Source organism: Trichoplusia ni, chromosome 24 (genome assembly GCF_003590095.1).
Source record: "Trichoplusia ni isolate ovarian cell line Hi5 chromosome 24, tn1, whole genome shotgun sequence".
NCBI lineage: Eukaryota > Metazoa > Arthropoda > Insecta > Lepidoptera > Noctuidae > Trichoplusia > Trichoplusia ni.
The window spans coordinates 1,452,269-1,477,414 of record NC_039501.1 but is presented as its reverse complement, the minus strand read 5'-3'; the positions used below and the strand labels follow the sequence as shown (position 1 = coordinate 1,477,414).

The 25,146-nt window shown below is 33.8% G+C and overlaps 1 protein-coding gene across 12 annotated transcripts in view; it reads left to right on the top strand.

Moving 5' to 3' along the window:
- Positions 1-318: 318 nt before the first annotated feature.
- The window catches only part of LOC113505126 (phospholipid transfer protein C2CD2L), an 88,537-nt gene continuing 63,709 nt past the window's right edge, over positions 319-25,146 (top strand). For 4 of the 12 annotated variants that reach the window (XM_026887661.1, XM_026887657.1, XM_026887660.1 and 1 more), the window contains exon 1: positions 320-563. The gene's annotated coding sequence lies outside the window, so the exon portion shown is untranslated. Of the gene's footprint in view, positions 564-18,305; positions 18,396-25,146 lie in introns of those variants that run through there. The other 8 variants (XM_026887664.1, XM_026887662.1, XM_026887663.1 and 5 more) reach the window with 4 other exon arrangements.

The following is a 25,146-nucleotide window of genomic DNA, read 5'->3' as shown; positions in this document are numbered from 1 at the left end:
TGTTCTGGCAAAAACTCCGCAATATTTTTCACTTAGAGTTCATCGACCTTTGTACAGCAGCAAACTCAGAAAACCCCATGTAAATATTGATTTTTCTCGCACCCTCTAAACGAAGCTTTGGAAAACTGTCTATTGGCTGTCTGCGTCGTATAAAGATTTTCGATAACAAGATTAAGGAACATTTTAATCGCATTAAAATGTTATTGTATAAAGTATGACAGTACTTATGTGGACAAACACTCATTGCGCAAACTCAAATAAGCACGCCATTTTGTAAGTTAGCGTGTTTGCGGCGCCTGTCAGTCAGTGCGGCACCGGCATCGGTGGAGAGGGGACGCGTTCGCGCGTTTTTTTATCGATTTCTCGCAACTGTGTTCAGAGTGTTATTTTGATGTTTTTTAACGGAAAACGTGACAAATAATACTATGTCACATCAATAAACCGTTTACGTTACGCGTGTTCTCGTGGTTTCATTTATATTGTATGTTAAACTTTAATTCTGTGCTCGACTGAAAACATCGTTTTTGCTATTGTAATGGAATTGATTTTGGAATTAAAATGAGGTAAGATTTACGTTAGTCATTAATATTCATTGGCTGTCATCTATTGTGTAGCTTTCATAATCACAAATCGATGAATGAGTGTGTTTCTGAAACTAGAGAGTACAATAGTGTCATAAACCTTATCGATAACCTTGAAGACTGTTACGAGTAACAAAAAAAAACATGAAACTTTAGGTACAAAATTAAATAATTAAAAATAAAATTGTGGATAAAATAACTGTAATTTTGGTATTGTCACTGAAAAAACATATATATATGTATAATCAAAAGCCCGTACTGAAATACTTCTTTGGTAAAACATACTTAAATTAGTTTATAGATGTTTAAAAAATCGATAAAAAAATAACACTAGTTTTTACCCGCGAGTCCGTGCCTATGCATATAGCCTATGTCGTTTCTCGGTATCTTAGTTTACTTGTACATAAGTTTTATCAAAATGGGCTTTGTCGTTCAAGTAAAACAGATCGAAAGAGCTACTTTTGCTTGTATAATAAATCTTCGTTTAATACTAAGACTTACGTTTGTAACATTTTTATATTCTCACGGTAATTTGAATGGCATTGTAAAAGATATTATTTAAGTGAATATATTGTAATATCTAAGATCTAACTTGTACCTAAATTAATTTGCATGAAATAATTAATATGAAAAAAATAAAAATTGATTATTACTCAACGAAACTACAAACTACAATGTCCGCAATTTAATATTTTTATCAAAAATATAATTTCATTTTGGGTAAGCTATACAGTTACAAAATAAAAACAAAAAGAAATTGTCACATAATCATGATAATGTTTTGAAAATTCACCTTTGGTTTAAAAGCCGGTTATCACATCACTAAAATACTATGTCATTCAATCTCTACAAGTAGGTACAAAAAATGTTAATATCTATAATAAATTTATCTAAAAGATCAGATATCCGATAAACTCCCGGCCTTGGAACGAGATAAACATTTAGTTGCTTGAGGTTAAGCCGCGGTCACCGCACGCTAGAAATAGATTGGTGATGGTAATCTTATCACTGTAAACTATAAGGTTTCTAAACTTAGCGTAAGATTAAGATTTTAAGAGTTAAGAATAGTTAAGACTTCTTATTGATATCCACCCTATAGAAGAAAAGGATAGCATGACATGCTGAATTGAATCAAATCAATTCCTTACCAAATTGAATCAAAATCGGTTTAGCCCTAACGTTAGTCACTAACGTAAAGCGTAACAGTAGTTACTTTAACGTATTGTTTTTCAGAATTTTATCCTTGTGCGGCGAGGGTTTTCACAAGCATTCAAGTCATAAACTGATAAACATACTTATCCATTTCTAAATAATATATGTACATAAATATTATAGATAAACTGCACCCAGACACAGAATAAATGATTTATCATCGCACAAACATTTGTTCTGAATGGGAATCGAAGCTACGACCTTCGGCACAGCAGTCAGGGCCCCAATTCTGCTATTTAAAATGATGAATGAATGAAATTTGCCTTAAAATTACAATTTTCGTTTTATCTTAAGCATTTTTCTACACAATAATGGGAAATTCAGTGTGGGACGCTAAACTCAAGGTCAATACAATTAAGTTCCAATTATTGTATTGGTATTTTACCAATAAGTCTGGCTTAAGAGAATAGGTATAATTTCAAATTTAGTTCAATTGCCATTTATTTATCGATCATTGTAAAATAGCAGAATCGGGGCTAAGGGCTAATAAGCACTCGGTGTATGAAGGATTGCAGGTGTATGAAGGATTGCAACGCATTGCCATACACCGACACAAAAACGCGGATGACGTAGCACGGCGGTTCAGGTTTAGTCAGTAAAAGTCTGACACTACCCATTTCCTCCCCCGAGGGAGTGGGTGTCCATGAGGATTCCCCCGCCTAACCAAAAAAAAGGGCTAATAAGCACTAGATTAGTTATGCAGTCTGAATATAACAACGGATTTTTCTACAAATTTCGGCATTACAAACTTGGTACGAAGTTACAAACTACACTACAAACCTCGCATACGAACAATATCATTGTTTCACGAATAACTAGGTATGGTCAGTTACGCGTAACGTTATAAAACTCGAACATTATGTAATGTAATACTTTTCTACATAATGCGTGATTTATGTGCCACTAGCTGTGTCCCGCGGTTTCACCCGCGTGAATACGTAACGTTCACGGTGCGTATATATTATTGGCAGGGAGACGGACCCAACAAATCACTATCGCAACAAGTCAGGATTACTTAATATGGTGGTTGAGTATTCTGAAATTTTCTAATTTTCCGCGCAGTTTAAATTTTTTATTTCTTTCAGAAGAAAGAATAACAACAAAAAAAAAGAATTAGCGAAATCGGTCTAGCCGTTCACGCGTGATGCCGTGACCAAGGGAAATAGGGATTCATTTTTTATGTATGTATATAGACTAGCTGTTGTCTGCGACTTCGTCCGCGTGGTCAGAAGATATAAATTATGTCCGTGTTTTTTTTTCACATTTTCCATTGTATTTTCGCTCCTATAAGTCGCAGCGTGATGGTATAAAGCCTAAAACCTGCCTCGATGAATGGTCTATTTAACACAAAAATATATTTTCAATTTGAACCAGTGGTTCGTGAGATTAGCGCGTTCAAACGAACAAACTCTTCAGCTTTATATATATATGTAAGTATAAGGTATAGAATATAGATTAATCAATCGTGTGGAGTAATTGAATGTTTTATTTCGGACCTATTACGGTTAAGTAGTACAAAAGTAGCTATTAGGTAGTACTCCGTTTGATTAATTAGATACTTTAACATACTTGATGGGTATTCTGACAGAAGTATACGCAATCCTAATATTATAAACGCGAAAGTTTGTATGTTTGTTCGTCCATCTTTCACGTAAAACCACTGAACGGATGGTAACGAAACTTTGTGCATAGATAGTTTATAAATAGAATTAATACATTAGATAGTTGTCTAACCCGATTTCATGTTCCCGTGGGATCATTTTCGATGTGTAGCCGACAGGCATTCGAACCTACTCTATTATATTTGATGGGTTAACACTCTGACAGAAGTGCACGCAATTTGACATAATCATGAATATTGATTGAGTATAAGGGCTAATTCAAACTGGAAGAGTAGCGCTTGGTAGCGTCTTTATCTGGCTAAATTGGCGTAAGTACATTGAAGGTAAGGGTGTACCGCTACAATTTGTCAATCAAGACAAGACGCACGAAATCCTCGGATTTTGGTGTCCAAAACCCGAACATAATTAAATCCGTTTTTGTCTTTTGGGTACCTAACCCTTATAACGGACCTTTTCTTTTGTATGTGTTTTACTCTGTGTATCTTGTGTGTATAAGTTATTTCAATTGCGCTCGTAAATTATTTATTTATTTAAGTGTTACAAATCGCACTTAGAATAATATTCTATGGTCAACACATAATAAAAGTAAGTGGCTATGATAGTGGTTTCTTAGGTTTACGCGAATGTTAGACATTGAAATGAAACTACTTTTACGGATTTTATCGCGGTTTAATTTTAATTTTAGGGCAGACTATGCCCGTGACCATGATACCTGCAAAGGTTTCGAAACGTCGGGAACTAAAATCTAAAATTAAACCGCGATAAAATCCGTAAAAGTAGTTTCATTTCAAAGTGGCTATGAATTAAACTTACATAGTGTACGCAGTATAGCCAACATCACATTCGTAAAACTGTGACATTTCAACAGCTGTCATTCTGAAAAAAAAGTTGCTTTTTTCAATGACCTCTGACAACTGCCATTTGGCCGACTGTACAGTCAACAGCAAAAGTATAAAAACAAAATTAGAAATATAATACTAATGATCGGATTTCGAGTCAAAACTGTGGCGTCAAAGTAGTATATCCGAAATAAAGGCAGTTCTGCTTTTGCTGTTGACTGTACCTACATTTCCATAGATTAATTTAACGACAGTTTTTATCGGAAACATGCTTGAAACAAGTTCTTTTAGCCTTGAAATGTTTTTACTATTGTTATGTGGGATACCTACTTTTTTAAACATCATTTATTTAGAATATTAAGTAAGTAGCAAGTATACCAATTGATAAACGATTTATGGATATATAATAAAATATATTAAACATACTAGATAATATTTCACAGATAAATAATCTAAAAAATAAAACTACTTTCATTCAATCATTGTTATTTAATCTTTTTTCCTTGGTCGATTTTTATTCCCACGCAATTGAGCCCAGGTGACGTTTATTTAAGAGCTAAAACTAACAGAATTGACTTACAATTCATTGATAAAGATACACTTATTTTGTAATTTAGCATAGAAAAATTACCACGAAAATACTTCCCGAAATTTTAATTTACAAAATGTACAATTTAAAAGTTTGTGTCTAGTGTAAATGTTCAATCAACGAAACCCTTGAATCTACTTTCCTAGTCGTACCAAAGTAATGTAATAAACCCAACCATTAGCCAAATGACCCATTATTACCTGTACATTTTAATTAACACACAACTTTAATATTAAAAATGTCCAAAAATACGTATGACATGTTATCCTTGATCCATTACTGGAGGTTACGTAGACTTTAGTGTCAAAAAGGTTATCAACCAGAAATTCTAGTTTTTGGTTGACCCTGACAGCAGTGACAGCGTTCACTTGTCTCGGCTTCGTCTACAATCTATGGTGTGCATATTGATTTTTAGTATTTCAGCTGGTTGGGTAGGTTAACGGCAGCTTTTTAGGTGATGTAATATTTTTGAGATGTATCTGGAATTATCGTTCTGTACTTTGTCTGGTGATTCGAATTTCATTTTCGGTCGATTAAGCAATGTTATTTGGCAGTTTTTGGTTAAATTAAAGACCTATCAAAAGGTTCTCAGAATGCATAGAGTTAACGGTTTAATATTAGACTTCTCAACGGTAACGATTGCACAAAGTTCAAAGGTCGGAATTCAAACTACTTTCATATTTAAGAACTTATCTGGAGGACCTTTCATTTCAAGTTCCAAAAGTTACATAATATCTTTGCTGTCCCGCCAATTAACATTATAGTTAAACAATCAAATTTTACGTAGAGACGATAGGCCAATATCACCACCTTAAACACACTGAGCACAAGTCGAGTTCGATTCTCGTGTAGCACAAGTATTTTGTGTGATCTATTAATGCATGTCAGAAGTCTGGGTGTCTTTGTGCATTTGAATGTTGACTTGAATGTTTGTGTCTCGCCACAAATGTATTGATTTCCTTAGTGGGCGAGGGTTTTCATAAAAAAAGAAAAATAATAGCAATGTTTATATTATGACGGGACGGAGCAATGGATAGCTTATTTACCCTTGTTTTTACTATTTTCACTTACCCTAAAATATATAAAATCAGATACATACTAGATATTATTAAATAGCGGTTTACTAGTTGGTTAAAATTTTGCGGTAAGCCCTTTGTAATTTATTGTCCATTACGAACAAATATTGGTCGCAGTATTAATAATTCTAAGGGACAGAATGTACCCTCATCACATTTATAGAGGGTGTTGTCATATTCACGTCACAACGATTGAGCGGCTAGATTTTATAAAGCTGTATTTTGCTATTGAATATATTTTATGCATAGTCCATATTGGTCTGTAGTACGATAATTTAAGCTAATGTTATATTCCAAATCAAATTATAATCGTAATTGACGTCACTGCAATTTTTTGTTGGAACTTCGTGCATAAATGTGTATTCATATGGACGAATCTTTAAGTTTTAAATATAAGTAAAGAAATGAAACTACTTTTACGGATTTTATCGCGGTTTAATGTTTGATTTTAGTTCCCGACGTTTCGACACCTTTGCAGGTATCATGGTCACGGGCAGACTGAGATGGTGTTCGTCTTGATAGAAGATGTTGCTCGTTCTACCTTCATATTTTAATTAATAATTTGTGTTCCGACCTACGCAGTATGAGCTCACTGTGTCGTGATGTCTTGCAGCGCTGCTCTTGGGTTTAACTAAAATCAAAAATTAAACCGCGATAAAATCCGTAAAAGTTGTTTCATTTCAATGTCTAACATTCGCGTAAACCTAAGAAACCACTATAAAAGTAAAGAACTAAAAATGGCCGCCCTATTCCTAGGTCCGCTCGGCCTATACAGCAATGAACCCCTGCGTTTAATAAATGTCACTTTCGCTATCGTTCATAAAAATCCAACAAAGCAAATGCAACAATCTATTCAGCCACAATGACATTATGCCATGCACATACAGTGTAACATTATCCGCTTACAAACAGGGAAAATGACAAGTTTAGATAAAATGTTCACTTAATAACGTAAATATTAATAATTATAGCTTGCTTTAACTGCTTATTTACTCTGGGTCATGGTTATTAGCAAATGTATGACTTGACATACATTGTAATGACTGCCTCATGTATTATATACACGCCATATTGGTTGGCCCTCAGAAAGTTTACTTAAAATCTCATGGAGTTACTCAAATTTTAGAGAACTTTTCATTTCTTTTTGTGTGAATGATTCATTGTTAAATAAAGTTTAGGATATTTAAGTGATAATTTTATTCACGCGTTTTTATCGGAATTGCCTGAATGCTTTCGGATCCCATTGGTGGAGTTTCTTAATTTTGAGCTGACGCCGCGGCAAATTCGCAATTGCAATTGGCAAATTTTATTTCATGTTGATCTGAAATATAATTGATTAACAGAGTAGTATTCCCATTCGCTACTGTGTGGCATCGCGAATTTTTTCAGAGAATAAAAAAAAAAAAAGTTTTTTAGTCTATGGCAACTCACAACTAAACGTCACTTTCTTTTTTCGCGACTTAACGGCATCGTGGTGATTTTGTTAATTACACTTTAATTACGTTATTTAAATAGTTTTTGGCATATTTCAAGTCGAAAAAGTATTGCCAAGTGATACAAAAGCCTTGAAAATACTGGCCAAGATGTTTAAAAGTGATCTTCGAGACTATAAAGGCGCTGCGGAGTTAATGCAGGATGCGTGTACGCAGCCCTTGCCCTAGGTTCATCGCCGTGGGATGGAACCCCAAATTACGGAATATAAACGATGGAACACTGACCCATAACCTCAAAGAGGGGGGCCAACAGGTGAGGTTTTCTCTGATTTTAGGTTCAGCGAACAAGGACGCAAATATGATGTGAGATGATGCGAAATACTAAAAACATGCATGAACCGAGCGGGTCCGAGAGACTTTAGCTCGAAGATCGGGCTCTTCGCGAGACGTCGTAGCTCTGATAAACCCTACTGCAAAGTTCGGGACGCGAGCCCGCAACTTTGATAGTACACAAAACAACATGCATTACGTATAACCGAGCTAGTACGCGATGCTCCACGCTCGATGTTAAATTGTGGGCGCCCCCAAATTACGGAATATAAACGATGGAACACTGACCCATAACCTCAAAGAGGGCGGCCAACAGGTGAGGTTTTCTCTGATTTTAGGTTCAGTGAACAAGGACACAAATATGATGTGAGATGATGCGAAGTACTAAAGACATGCATGAACCGAGCGGGTACGAGAGACTTTAGCTCGAAGATCGGGCTCTTCGCGAGACGTCGTAGCTCTGATAAACCCTACTGCAAAGTTCGGGACGCGAGCCCGCAACTTTGATGGTACACAAACAACATGCATTACTACAAAGTTCGGGACGCGAGCCCGCAACTTTGATGTTACACAAAGAACATGCATTACTACAAAGTTCGGGACGCGAGCCCGCAACTTTGATAGAACAACATGCATTAAGTATAACCGAGCTTGTACGCGAGACAGCTCGAAGATCAAAACTTCGTACGAGATACGACAGTTTTGATGAAGAACATACTATGTTCACTGGTTCTCACAGTCCACAACAAGAACCAATGGTGACACTCTTCGAGGTGGATTCGTGGCTCAAGATAGAAACAAGACCAATGCACCTATCAAGAATGTATAACAAAAGTTATAACCGAATACCACCTCTAAACCTAAGCAAGGACTGTGGAAAACATAAGTGGTCCGGCATCAAACCAAAGTGCTAGCACAGCAAGGTGGACCCAAGAGTGGTATGATACAACTGTGACACCCTCGCTGAACAGGACACAGGAAGGGTGGCCCCGAGAGGGTACACCATGCCATGCATCCAGCAGGCAATTGTCAACCAGGTATATGTAATATATCTAACTGTCTTTCATGTTGTGAACATACCACCACTAATGTACCTTAAAATACTTGAACATAACATTGTTTACATAAACAATATACATATAAATGAAATCAACAATATGTGTCAGACCATCAATAACTCATGAGTTAGGGGCTGTACAAATATGCACTCACAGTAAAAATTTCTATCTATATACATATATGTCTAAAGATTTAATATTCTTAAGACCACCAAACTCAACGGACAGATCAGATTTGTTCTTAACTGAAAACCAAAAATATATATAGAAAAATATTATAGTTTTCAAATTGTGGATATGGGAACCTTGGACCATCAATATCACATGTCTTGCACAGTCTTAAGATAAAACTGATTCCTTAGGTTCAATAACACCTAAACTCAGAAAAATTAATCCGCTTTGAGTTTGAAAATGTCATATAAATTTACTGCAATTCCATGTAGTCCATGTACAGCACCCACAGTCCTTACAGACTAGAAATTTAACAAACTGTTGTCTGAATGACCACCCATCGGTTAGAATCAGTATAAATGTCTGGCTGACAGAGGGGCTACACTCACATTTATCTAAATGATTTTCCCTCATTGTTAACTATGATTAAAGTATATTAGTGCAATAAATACTTTAGGTTTACTATGAATAGAGACTAGTTAACATCAGAAATACAGCAAGAATGCAACTCCTATAGAGATACTAAATATCAATGATATTAAACATTGCCCAATCAGCAAATTGGCAAGATTGTTGGGAACCTTCTGTGAACCTGCCCAAGAGGTTATGTTCAAACACACACAAAAAATAATAGAACAAGTTAAGTACTTAGCCTTGTTGCATAACAATAGCAATCTTGATGCTGTCAACTGACCTAAGATGGGGCCCCATTACATAATCCGAAACTATAAGAACATTATAGAAAATGTATACTAGAACTAGTTTCTAAAGCTTTTCTAATAGAATGGTGTGGACAAGTGGACACATTGTAATGGCGAAAACAATTGTAGTGTGGTGCCTTGTTTAGAATGATGACTTGCATTTAATACATCAATTAGAACATAATATTAACTGGATTAAAACACATTGCAAGATTATACAGCCAGAGTAACATGGCTGCAAATACATAAGTAAGATAAATAGTGCTCAGTTCCACATGTAAGTCAACGAAAAAACCATACTTGTTTCGTTATCAATAGATTTTGGCCCCCACAAGTTTATCTATAGCAATAAAAACAATGTGACACACACATCTCTAAGAAGTGAGGCACCCAATAACATTAATGCCACTAAACACTAAATGTATATGCATCAATACTTAGTGGACATGAATATGTTTTTTAAGCATTTCCAACATTTGTTTACCTTACTAAATGTTTCAGAATATTAATAATGACAAAGCAAAAAGTCACTAAGTTCTTACTCACCCAATTTTGGGATTTTTAACCGACAACACACACTGAGCAGACTAGGTGCCCTGACAAAAAGCATCTCTTAGGGGAAGCAGTTAGAAGCCAACGTTAGATAGCTCATTAACCATCATGTTACCATCTGTGTCAACAAAGCAGTAACCGGGATCCTATTTTGATCTTCACCCTTATTAATTAGGAAACATTAATAGAAAGTTTAGAGAATGGAGCTAGCTTCAAAACCCTAAATTTCCACAAATCAGCATTGACTCTAAAGATGGGAGAGGAATTAGGTATGGATAACAAAGGATTTCTGAGAGGCTTACTCAGATTGAGATTTGCCTGTATTACAGAAAGCCAGAACCCATATTTTGTATTGAACCAGCTAACTCATCTGCTAGCTGCCTCAAAACACAATATTATAAACATATTGCTTATCGGTTAAGAAAGTATAGATGGTTATTAAATAGAACTTGCAACAACTGGTTACAAGCAACATGATGACAAAATAGGCTAGAACATAATTATATGGCACAGGAATAACTCTGTTGACAATGGACACAAACATACATATATTATGTTAATGAAACATACAATACACCTGTATCTGAAGACACAGAATTATTTAGTTATTTATTTGAACCAAGACACAAAAATCTTCTAACTCCTAGCTTGGATAGCTGCTCAATGGGTACTAGCCGCCCTCTCATACATTAAACTAAATAACATAGCCCATGTCACACCCTGACAATTAATAAGATGAGAATTGTGATAACCAACCTTACTCTCAGTAAAAACGGAAAGGAACCATAATGTACTTTTTACTTTTAAGATCATAAATTATGGCTAACTTCTAAGATTTAAAGATCCTTGTAGCCTCAACCAATACCTGAAATAAGTTAACTTTACCATATTAAAAGTTTTACCCTTGGCCTTCAAAACAGTTAATCAGGTATCAAATTTATACCTGCTGACAGCTGTATCCCACACTCCAGCAGTACATCTGCAAGAGCAGCAGGAATGCTCTTGAGTTTAATCAGGGAAAAAGGTGGTTTGGTTGTAGGTTCTACTACCTTTGCAAGGCCTTATAGCTCATGTCTTAGGAACCGACAACTGCAGTGACAAAAATTTTAATTTAATTTTAATCATAATTGAGTGACTTACAAACTGCAACTGACAGTAAATGGAATATCTCATTATCATCTTGTTATTTCTTATTAATAGCTTATAAATAAGAAATATTTGCAGTACCTTAAATACTCTTATTATTACTGCGCTAAAAAAGAGCAAAAATTAGTAACTAATTATCTAATTTTATGGCAAAATTAAAACAATATGAAGAAAATCTGTATTACTAAAAAAATCATAATTACATTGTAAATAATTAAAAATAATTATCAAATTGTTTGACACAATTAACACAATGTGTAGAAAATTTGTTACTAAAAATTTATTGTTACATTGTTAATAATGAATAATTAATTATCAAACTGTACACAATATCACTATGTATTGGAAATGTGTCTTACTCAAAATCCATAGTTACATTGTTAAAAGCTAATGGTTAAGTATCAAATTGCACAAGGTGCAGGAAATTTGTATGACTTAAAAAAAGCCATAGTTACATTGATGTCAAAAAGAGCACAAATTGGTAATAAATAGTCAATCATGAAATTGGTGGACACAGTCTCCACAATATGTGGAACAATTGATAAAGATATATTTATTTGCATAAACATGTGTAACATAACATAAAATTTGTTCATTGTTCCACTTAAAAACTCATATTACATTAATCTCAGTAATAGAACAAAGATAAAGAAGTATTTATTTGCCTAAAACATGTATTAAACATTTTTTGATGTGGTGAAAATATAAGGACAATATATGCATCAACATGTTCTGCCCTTTTGGCTTACAAATTTGGCATTTAGAAAAAATTGTTAATTACTACAGACTAATTTTATAAAAAATGAAAATTAATAGTTGATCAATAATCAATGTGTATGACAGAATATATGTATTAAACATTTTTTGATGTGGTGAAAATATAAGGACAATATATGCATCAACATGTTCTGCCCTTTTGGCTTACAAATTTGGCATTTAGAAAAATTTGTTAATTACTACAGACTAATTTTATAAAAAATGAAAATTAATAGTTGATCAATAATCAATGTGTATGACAGAATATATGTATTAAACATTTTTTGATGTGGTGAAAATATAAGGACAATATATGCATCAACATGTTCTGCCCTTTTGGCTTACAAATTTGGCATTTAGAAAAATTTGTTAATTACTACAGACTAATTTTATAAAAAATGAAAATTAATAGTTGATCAATAATCAATGTGTATGACAGAATATATGGATAAAAACAAATATAGATACTAATATTAGGATAATATGCCATTATAAATAGATATCTTAATAATTATAAAGCCTTAACCGTTATTCATCATATCCAGGCTTATAAGATGTACCCATTATGCCTCAATCTCTGAACAACTACTCTGTTAATCAATTATATTTCAGATCAACATGAAATAAAATTGAGGATTGGATTAACTTACCTAAGTGACATCCAATCGTAATTTTATGAAGGTTGATCTGAAATATAATCACCCACCCCAACCCCAGCATCAATAGCTGAACCCTGGCATAATGGGACCCACAAAATCATGGTTAGCTCTAAATCAGTGACGTTTAGTTGTGAGTTGCCATAGACTAAAAAACTTTTTTTTTTTTTTATTCTCTGAAAAAATTCGCGATGCCACACAGTAGCGAATGGGAATACTACTCTGTTAATCAATTATATTTCAGATCAACCTTCATAAAATTACGATTGGATGTCACTTAGGTAAGTTAATCCAATCCTCAATTCTATTTACCCTTTCCCAAGCTTTTTTGGTCGCGGTTACTAAACGAGCTTAAATAAATATTTACAAATACATCCACAAATAATAAAAATAGCTTTCACACGATTTATTACCAAATATACTTACCTAAGTAACACCTAATTTTGTCCCAAGTCGTCTGGAATGTTGAAGTGCTATTTTCTTCTTTGTTTAAACGTGGAAAAAAAAGATTCCACATGAATACACCTAACTGGAGAAAATTTTAACAGATTAAAAAAAAAGATTTTATTTATTTTCGACCGATATGTGAAGTTTGAATTAGTCCCAAAATGTACAGGCGCCTGCCAGTTTCACAAATCAAAACTTGATTTGATTTGACATACGCACTTATTTTACAGTTATAGCAGAGTTGGAATTTTAAGTCCTAAAACTTTGCTTCTTCAAAGAAAACGTTTAAAATGAAAAAAAAAAACAACAAATAGGTAAAACGTCATCACTTAAATTATACATGTCATTTCCTAAGCTCAAGCCAGTCGAGTAGAAATTAAAGTATAGGAAAATACCCTTCTAAAACATCTAATTATAAAAGGTGATGCCAGTACACGTAATCTAAGTAAATTGTTTGGGTTTTGGTTACTAAGAGGGGAACGGTTACCAGGGGGGAGGAACTTCTCTAATAATATTCAAATGGACTTCTATAATGAGGTATGACGTAATAAGGTTTTAATAAGTAGAAAGAGGTCGATACAATTAATAATAAGGACAGACATAAATATTATACCGAGAAAAATAATTTACATACCTTCCTCTTGTCTAAATCCAATGAAATCTATTCCGATAAGTTTTAGACAAAGAGAGCAAATTCTGTACTGATGATGACAATTTTGTAGACCGTTCATTGGACATTTCCTTGGTGGCCGGTTATTGGACAACTATGTGCCCGACGACATGCTACAAAAAACATCTATGCAGGTTTCTTTAGCGAAACATTAGCAGGGACAGAATTTATATCTAGTCTTATTTTTTTTTACCTTTCCTTTTATTCAACGAGGAAGAAATGAAGGGAACGGATCCTTGAAGGAGAAGAAAAAGAAAAATGATACTAATTCTAGTTACCTCTTTTGAGCACCCAATATTCACCTGACATCATGTTAATAAATAACCATGGAATCTTTTGTCAACACCTGTCTATTTATCAACGAATCAAGTAAAAGGACTTATTTCTTAATAAATTATTAATTTCAACACAGAAAGTCAAACCATTAAATTCTATTTTATAGGTTATTGAACCGCCATTTTGACGTCATCGCCATTGGCCGCCATGATGCCATAGTTACGTAACCACTGAATTTGAAGCGCGCTTTTTTCTTTTTTTTTCGGCAAAGGTAAAGCTTTTATGCCTATGACCATGGAGTTCAAATATATTTTTTGTCTGTAATGAGTAGTTTTTATATAACTTCGGAATCTTATTACGAGATTCGTTGTAATAAAAAATTGTTATGCTATATTATTTCAACGAGTTCTAATGTTTTACTAAATTATAAGTTTGCTTTTTCTATTAATTAGATGTTTAATCGCATAGGCCACATTGTTTGGTTTCTCGAAGATAAAACTTGTTAGAAGGATAAACACATAAATATTCATGCTTCTGCATGATAAACTCAGCAAAAAGGTTTGCATAGTTACTTTAGAATTAGCAATTGTATTACGTAATTCCTACATAGGGGTAGGCGGGAATATGACGTCATACAACCTATTTTAATAATATAATATGTATGTTTAGTGTCAGTAAACATATAGACTAATGGGAAAGTTCACATGGGAACCATAGCTTTGGGAATTGGAAAAATATGTTTATTTAATAGAAAATATTGTAGAGCTATTGTTTTGTATATCTCTTATTGTTTAGCAAAGAATGACAGTTATGGTAAACTATCTTTTCCCACTCACCTGGTAATGTGGTAAACAGACAAACTGATAAACTAACTTATTTATACATATAAAACTGGCTGATCTGGCGGGATTCGTCTGCGTCTGCGACTTCTCTCTCATCACGCCATATAACAATCAGATACATCTAGTAATTATTGTAATATATGTCATAATTAAAAGACTTCAGCCATTTTTTTCTGTACATAAAATAGTTAACACGCATACTTGTAAGTCAATTAATAAATGTCCATTTGCTGTCATAATAAAATGTTAACAAAAAATTAATAGCCTTAAGAGTGTGAGACTAACTCCAATTGTCAAAGTAATATTATTTTACTTGTGGAAGCGAGACAGAGTATTATACATATATTGAAATTTTTACTGATGATAGACGCCTTTTGCCGCTACAAGAAGAATATTAAAAATAAAGATCAATCGATTATTACGGTCATCAATTTCAGTTTCAGTCACAAAAATTATATTTTAAACATGTACGGCGCCCTCAGCGTTGCACGTACAACTCGCACTTGAATGTTTTTTAATAATTATAACATGCAAGCGTAAACTCAAAAGCCTTATTTATCCCAAGTAGGTATCTCAGAAAAAAGCGGATAGCTTGTCAAATTAATGTCTGGTATACGGATACTTAATAAGCTCTTCAAGATTGTTCAAAAGACAAAATTCTTTAGAACAGTTGAGAGCCATATCGTCATGTTTTATAATACCGTTTGAAGTACCCAACCCTAAATGGAGGGTTTTACAAGAGTTTGGGCCTCTTGTAAAACCCTCCATTTAGGGTTGGGTACTTCAAACGGTATTATAAAACATGACGATATAACTAAGATTATGGCGTGTATCTGTTTGTCACAAGGTTGTGTTGTAAAGTTATTTCTGTTGTTGTTACAACAATAAAATAAGAAAAATATATTATTAACAAGGCTTTCATATAGCGAACATAGGTTTTCTTGGTTGTTTTCTTAGATTACTATAATTTTGTAAATAAAAGTCACTTATTATAGAAACTGTTCCTCTCTTTATTTTCCGCTTAGATATGGATTACAGTTGCAAGAACATTAACCCTATTTAATGAATTCGGATAAAAATGGTATTCGTGTTAATCAAAGATGTTATCTTCAGCAGAAGCGGTATAAAGAGGTAACTAGCATACACACTCATAAACAAGCAAAGTCACAAAAGTTTCGTATTTATAATATTGGTGTGATTTAATGAAAAAAACCAGCCAAGTGCGAGTCGTATTCGGGTTGAAGACCCGTAGTCTTCAACCCGAATACGACTCGCACTTGGCTGGTTTTTTACTTTACAAGGAAACTTCAGAAAGGAAATTAAGCAGATTGGTAGCGATAGTTATAAGGTTCTTGGCAGATCCCAAATGGTAAGATGCCAAGTACTAAAAGCTAGTATTTTCATGTTTTTTTTTTTATGAAATTGATTTATAGAACATGGAATTAAGTTCGACGAACTTTTGTACATTTGATTTTTAAGTCTCAAGTGCTGTTTGTTTGTGTAGTTTTGTTCTTCCCATACTTAACTGGGATGGGTGATTTGAAACTTTATAATGCTGATGGATAAATGTTACTTTTAGACTAAAAGTGTTTTGACAAATTCTGAAGCAATAATAAATTAGTTATAGTTTTCTCACGCATTGACGTTGAAAAACGACCTAAGATATTAAATTAGAGTTCAAGCTATCACTATGCTAAATTTCATTAAACCTAATTAAGTGATTTAAATTAAAAGCTTAATAACCCGACTACAAAGTTACCTTTTAATTTTTGTCAAAATGTCAGACACATTCGTATTTTAAAAACACGATAACGGTCATCGTATTTCGGCCATCTTGGATTGACCCTGAATAAAAATGGCGGGTGCTTCTGTTGACGGCTGACATGAGCTCAACGTTGTATATGTTTAGAAACCGGTTGCGCTTCCCGTGGCAGGATGATTTAGCGAAATATAATCGTTCATTCACTGGACTTACTTGTTGAATCAAGCTACCGTTTCAAAGAAATTTATTTGTGTTGTTTTTTTTTCGTATTCCTGCATCTCCGTGTTTGTAAGTGATGTGGGGTCGTCATAAAACTCTTTTTTTAAATGGGAAGCGAAGAGTGAAGGGCTTGGATCATAGGGAAGGCGTTGCTTAGCGTTGATAATTATGCATTGACAAGATAAATTAGTGAAATAAATGACAACCTCCTTTTAACTCTTTATACGTCAACTTGCACTTTATCGTGTCAAAGTATGTGTTTTATTTTATAAATTTCGTTGAATTAACAATTTTAAGACTCCACGATTTGATCAAGGGTCTTTGAAAGCTAGTTACCTGCAGTTTTAGAAGAGAGACACATCTTTAACTACGAATTCTGTCTCGCTTTAAAAATGAGCCTAAACCCTAAAACCAAGCAATTACGAAAATTACACACAATTATCAAAACTGATAAAAACAAACACCCTTTAGGAAGCCAATAATTAGCATGTATGATCTCATACAAATCTGACTAACTCATAAACTTAGTGTATCAAGTCCACTTAGCATTTCGATAACACTCGCGCCCTTGGACTACATGTGTTGTGATGTAATCTACATTAAAACAATGTGTGATTGTACTTCCCATAATTGTTCATGAAAACGAGGTTATGATGAATAATAATTTTTATTAAAGGTTTCTGAGGAAAATGTAAAAATCTGTTTATTTCGATAGATTAATAATCATAAATACTTTTAAAAAATTAAGTCGAAACTATAACATAAAATCGGGATGAAAGTTATCCTATGTGTTAATCCAAGTTCTAAACTATCTATGTACCAAGTTTCATCTAAATCTATTCAGTAGTTTTTGCGTTAAAGAGGAACAAACACCCATACATTCATACATACAAACTTTCGAGTTTATAACATTAATAGGACACACGCATTTTACCTTAACTTAAAATTCAAAAATATACAAAATATAACATGTTAGCACCACGGCTAAGCAAAATTTATGCATACAAGTGACGTCACTAGTAAGTTACATTTAAGTATTTATTTATTCCAACGAATAAATTGTTTGAGCGTTTTCTCATAGACTAGAGATGTATTTTGACAGTAATAAATTTGCGTTTTATTCAATTACTTTAACATAATGCAGTTAGTCTGCAAGGCAGTTGACTTTTTGGCGTCCTAAATTTCTGACATCGTTTAACTTTTAATTCGATTGCGATTTAAATTTGGAACATCGCATCATGGCCATCGAAAACGCATCTTGATTTTTATTTTAACCAAGAAGGCCATATAAAGTAGTCTTTATTATTCTCAGTGATCTAACTTTTGATAGTTTAAGGTTAGTAATGCCTGAGTCAGTCTCCCCGCGCATGCGCAGTCGTGCGGACATGTGTTATACATAATCTGTGCTTGTTTACTTTTTATAGAACTTACTTTTGTCGATGGACAATCGAAATAAGGTGAGATTTGTATATGGAATAATTAATTTTATGTGTGTAATTGGTTGTGTTGTGTTATTTTTTTGGAAAAAAAATTGTTTCATTTTGGGGATGTTTAGAACACAGGGTGGTTTACCTTGTTTACCCTTGGTATTAGGATAGCATAGGTCCGTTTTGGACGCATTTGGATACTTGTTGGGTTTTTTTTTTTGGAGGAGCCAGCCACCCTTGCCCTTCATTGTAACTTTTATAAGCTGGGATCGCCAATTAAACCAAATACGATACTACCGATATATATGTACGTTGGGTGTGTCCCAGGGTAACGATTAACTGTCTTGGAATCCGCGACGAAATTGATAAGGATTGTGACGGTTGGAAAATATATATTTCACTAAAAAGATATGAAAAACTACCTTAGATACCAAAGCATCCCTAAGCCGGCAAGCCCTTGCAGCTGCAAGGGCCTCTCCCCATTCTTCCACTTTTTACCTCCTTTTCACATTACTATGTGACGTTACTATTTAGTTACTATTATTTTTCAAATATTTATAAAATATAACTTTACACACTTTACATATTTAAATGAAAACAAAAAACTCAATATAGGGATCGAAACTTATTTGTGATATATTGTTAAAGTTGTTTTAATCATTGAATGTCAAATATTGTGGTTGACGAGCGGTTTTAGAGATAATATCCAATCGCAAGGTTGCGGTTACAAATTCACGCGGGCATAAAATTAATACAAGTTTTAAGCGGTTAATGTGCCAGTGTGCATAGAGTGTTGGAAATAAATACTTTTCCGAGAAAGTTAAAGTCATCGCTTGTATTTGTAAAAGACCAGCAATTTACCGCTACTGCGTCAAGAAATCATTGTTTATTATTAATCTGTCCAGCAATTTTATATAATTATGTGACACTGCATAATTAAAATCTTTTAAACAGATCTTTTTTTTAATCCATACTACTTTTATAAATACGAAAGTATCTCTGTCTGTCGCGATTTCACGGATAAACTATTGAACGGATTGTAATTAAATTTGGTACACAGATAGTCTAGAGCCTGAGAAAGAACATAGGTAGGCTTTATAACTGAAAAAAGGGCTGAAAGGGGGAGTAATGGGGGTGAAACTTTATATGTTTTTTTTCTACTTTCTACTACGGCTTTGATTGAAGTTTGGCAAAAATAATTTTTTTTTAAATAATGATGTGCTGAGCGATTTTAAGGTATTCTGATTTTAAGGGTTATCATGGTAGAAAATAGTTTGTTTGTATGTAGTTATATGTATACAGACGCGACATACAAATATAAGGTTTCCACAAAGCTCCTCGTATATATTTTGAGTTAAAGAAGTATGCACACTCTACAAACATTTCAGTTTTCAGTTATCACGCCCATTGATTCTTATCTACAAATTGTGTGCACAGTGTATTAGCTCTATTACAAAGCCGTGATTCATGTAGCCATGTCGTCAAGCACCTTAATCCCATATACTTCACTTAAGTAATTGGAATTTCTTTTCTATTAATTATATTATATTTCCATTAATTTTTTTAGATTTTTGTTATAAAAAAACGACTCCAGCACTTAGGAATTGAATATTTGTATCGCGGGGAGTTTCACATATATTTAAGTCACATGCACAACGACTCCCAGACTCAGAAGCGTTCGTGGATCACGTCAACCTTTATGATCACTTTACGATTGACTGCTGCGGGTTTGATACCTGCTTGGGGCAAAAATTAATTTACTAATATCTGTTCCTAATCTTAGTGTTTTTGCTGCATGTTATTTGAATGTTTGCAAAAACCCGCAATACAAGGATTCAGGTGCAATTGTAGTTTGAGGAAAACCGGTCAAGAGAGAATCGGTCTCGCAACACTGAGGGTTTCGTATGAATGGGCTAAATAAAAACAAAATTGGACCTATCAATAAATTTATGACTGTATTAACCGTTGCTAAACCTCGATCTTTGCAGTTGAAACGGAAGTACATTAACTGTGAAAATAACAACATTTTTTAATACATACATAATATAGATAAATTATGATCGTGTTCATCACACAAACATTTTTCCTGGTTGGGAATCGAACCCACGAACTCCGGTATAGCAGGATCACTAACCACTAGACCAACAGGCAATTCGTTTTCAAATACCATGTAGGTATTATTAATTAATTCCCGAACAACACCTAATTATCAACAGCTAATTATTGAATCAACGCTAAACAAATGTATTAACTAATGTTTATTTTTAGTTCGACCTTCATCGCGTGACGCCATTTTGTTTTGTATTTTAGGTATTGTTTTAGCATACTATTGTAATATCGAATGCAGTTTACTTAGCCCAAGTTAATACTAAATCTGGAAGCTGAAATTTGAAAATTTTACAAATTTGGTTGATTAGATTCAATACTTATACAACAGACTAGCTGTTGCCCGCGACTTCGTCCCCGTGGGTAGAAGATATAAGTTATGATTTATACCTACCCTGTTTTTTTCACATTTTCCATTGTATCTTCGCTCCTATTAGTCGCAGCGTGATGGTTTATAGCCTAAAGCCTTCCTCGATGAATGGTCTATTTAACACAAAAAGAATTTTTCAATTTGGACCAGTAGTTCCTGAGATTAGCGCGTTCAAACTAACAAACTCTTCAGCTTTATATATTAGTGATTTTTTAAATTTTTGAGCACCTCTTACAAATGGTAAAGGAAACTAGATAAAATATCAATCTAGTGCAAATGGATATTCGCGATAAAAAGGGTTCCGTTCAAATATATACACGAGTATTTATTTGAACCTTCTTTACGGCGCAAAAACGATGGGCCATAAAATGTATGACCGCACGAAACGTTGCTTAACTCTTATTGTAGAGTTTTTACTATATGTAGTCAGGTATCTTAGCGGAAAATATAAACAATGAATACAATCTGTGTGGTAATTTTTACTGGCTACCTATAATAGTTTATGATATACGGCATGGTAAGATGGATAAATAGTGGTAAAAATAGTGTCTTTAATCACCAAGTATTAAGTGTGATCTTATTAGATAGAAAGGGGTATACCCCATTCTTTATTGCACAACACATAATTACAGGATTTTATACAAACGATTAGTGACATGGTGCCACAATGGGCGGTCTTATCGCTAGGAGCGATCTTTTACAGACAATCTTTGGATGGATAATGGACTAGATTTAGATTCTGAATGAGAAACATCTTATTACCTAATTACTTATCTGATCTTACCCAGTCACCTTCTATTGTCACTTTGGGAGCGTTCAAGTATTACGTAACGCAATTTAGGGGGGTGGGGGTTAGAACGTTACTGAGCGTTACAAGGGCGGCAGGGAGGGAGTGTGTTATAAATATAAGACTAGGAATTTAGAACCTTGTAAAACTGCAACCCTTTCCGTTCATGTCTTACGGTGAAAATGTAAAAAGTTACTTCGCCTTTAGGGAGGGGGGGTAGGTAGAGAAAGGAGGGTCAAAATTTTCTAAAATTGCGTTACGTAATACTTGAACGACAAATGCAATAATATTACTTTATAAGACCCCAAACCTGTTTCAAATTAAAACGCTAATTCTCAATTAAAATTCAATGTGCAGTTACTCGCGTATTGACGACCTCGGGATGATGTCACGAAGGTCGACTCCGAATAAGTATTGAAATGGCAAGTGACGTAATGAATCGCTGTGGGGATAGAGTTTGCTTGGCTATTCATTTTGAGGGCTTGTTTTTTTGTAATTGTGACTAATTATCCTGCTTTTTACCAAAAGTTTATATGTATAGGATATCTGCAAAGGATGTGTGTTCCTCTTTCACGCGAAAACTACTGAACGGATTTTGATGAAACTGGTACACAGATCGTTTATAACCTGGATTAACACATAGGATAGCTTAGATAGTTAGATTTTATCCCGATTTTATTTTAGAATACCAGCGGGCGGCCCTGCGGGATGCAGCTAGTTATAATGAAAATAATAAATAGAAATATTGACTTCTAAAATATGGTGTGCAATAGGTACATAATTGAATTAAACTAACATTAAAGTCCATACAACGCATCATATAAGAATACTAGCTGTTGCCCGCGACTTCGTCCGCGTGGTTAGAAGATATAAGTTATGATTTATATCTACCCTGTTTTTTTCCACATTTTAAATTGTATCTTCGCTCCTATTAGTCGCAGCGTGATAGTTTATAGCCTAAAACCTTCCTTGATGAATGATCTATTGAACACAAAAATAATTTTTCAATTTGAACCAGTAGTTCCTGAGATTAGCGCGTTCAAACAAACAAACAAACTCTTCAGCTTTATATATTAGTATAGAGTATAGATATATAATTCACCCCCAAGAAAGTTACAATAAAATTATAGAAATAGAAAAGTAAAAATATTTTGGAATTGTTAAAAAATCATCATGGCGAATGGCGTTGTTTTACGTTTTAGTTTCGTTCATTTGTGTTACCTACGTCATTTTAATTGCACATTGTTATGGCATACTATTAAATTTGAAACACTGATTAATACCCGGTATTTGTAATTATTTCGACCGAAATACATTGTTTTTATTTCAAACGAAATTCCTTTAAATTAACGGCATAGTTTAGTATGATTTTGCGTACGAAAATATGATGTTATCGTCCATTTTAAATCTATGTTTTTAGTTACAGGGACGACGAAAACAATCATAAAGTTCGAAATTAAAACAATTTACTTAAAATAAATAAAACCGTTAAAGTGCGAGTGGGACTCGCAACATTTTAATACCCATATTCAATTCATTCATATTCCTGTCTTCTCTACTGCATCAGTTACCTAACTGTTAACTTAATATGATTTCCATTTAAAATATCAAAATTTGTCCTGCCTGACAGCAAAAATGTCACAAATATAAACAACATTTTGCCTATAGTTGAGTACCTGAGTTCGCGGATAATGACGTCATCATTTTATAGCTTATATACTTGATATAAACTTGAATGACAGGAATCGACTTAGTCACAGACTGTCATAAATATGACACAAGTATAATATGACCTCATGTACCGCAGATAATGTATAAAAAATGTAGGCGTCAGAATTGTACCTTAATTTTTATCATACGTTTTATTTAAGGAACTTTATTGGAACGGTAATTATTTTTATAACATTTTTTTTTATTTTGGGCACATATTTCTTGAAAAGGCTTCTAGTCCTACCTAATTTCTACAACATTGTGGTAACTCATTGATTTATACTTCATGCACCAAAAACACTGACAGACTCAGGACAAGCATTCGTGGATCACACAAAGGCTTGTCCGACGCGGGGATCGAACCCGCGACATATCGCGCAATGTGTGTTCGGCGGGATGACCTCAACCACTCGGCTTTCTGTGCTGTCAAAACCCAAATGACATTTATGTATATTCGTATAAAGCCGTAAATTTCGACTAAAGTGTCTAATCGTACAATTGACTCAATGGCAACTAGACATGATGACCTTATTACAGCTATCGGGTCAATTTGACCCCGAATATAACCAATTACATTTTATGTAGTCACGTACCAATTGTGATTGCTTAATTTTTCATTCGATTAACTAATTAACGTACATCGGCGTTTCTTATTTGACAAATTGTGCCGAATTTAATTTGATAACCTAGTTTTATTATTGGCTGATCTGTGATCCCTTTGTTCGGAAGTATTTCTAGTTAATATGCAACCTATGATACTTAGTATTCGGTTGTTTTTCCTCTTATTAATTTTAAGCAGTTCTCATAGCTAGACGACTGGTTTAGGTCACGAAAAAGCGACTGTGCGCGACGTGTCGCGCGTTCGATCGTCGCGTAGGACAAGCTTTTTTGTGATCCACGAATGCTTGTCTCGAGTCTGGGTGTCAAAATTCAGAAATCAAAGTGCCAAGTGCGGGTGTTGTTTTATAAAAAGGAGAAAATTTTAATTTAACTTTATAATATTTTAGAATTTTTGACTGTTTTTTTGTTGAACAATCTAATCTCAGAAACTACTGGTCCGAAAAAAGAAAAACTAGAGATAGATAGGTAGGATTTATAGAGGGTAGAGCTGGAACTAAAAAGGTGACAATAGGACCTTCAGAGTCAAATTCATGAAAATAGTAAATCACATTTCATTATTCATCTATCAATCTTATAATTCAATACAGCCGTGATTCGTCACATCGTTGATTCGTCATACTCACACAAACCAAGAAAAACAGTATTCCTCAGTTTTGCGAATCTAATCGTTTTAACCTTGTTACTACTTAAAGTATCAGACAGCTAATTGGTTTAATTGTGATTGGATTACTAACGAAATTGTCAAAACAAACATATTGTGGGTATTGTAAACCATTTAGCAGTTAATTTAATATGTTTGTAAGCTGATGACGTCATTTTGGAACTAAAGATCGGCTTTTTTTGACAAAATGACGACAGAGGCATTTTTTATGGGAAATAACTTGCATAATTATTGATACAGTTTTTTCTAAAAAGCTTGAGTTTTTAAGTCATCAAATGACACCTACCTTTTGATTAAGCGGGAGTGTCAGATAATCTCTCTCTATTCTCGAGTTTGTTTCATATATTCTTATACATTCAGTCAAAAATGGTTATTTCAATATACAACCCGACTCTCCAATATTATCTAAACGTATTAATTTTGTATATAAATATAGATTTATCTACACCGTTACGTCACTAGCTAAGTGACTGCTATACCGTGTTAGACAATAGACGATCGGCTATTGTTAAAAGGACATTGTTAT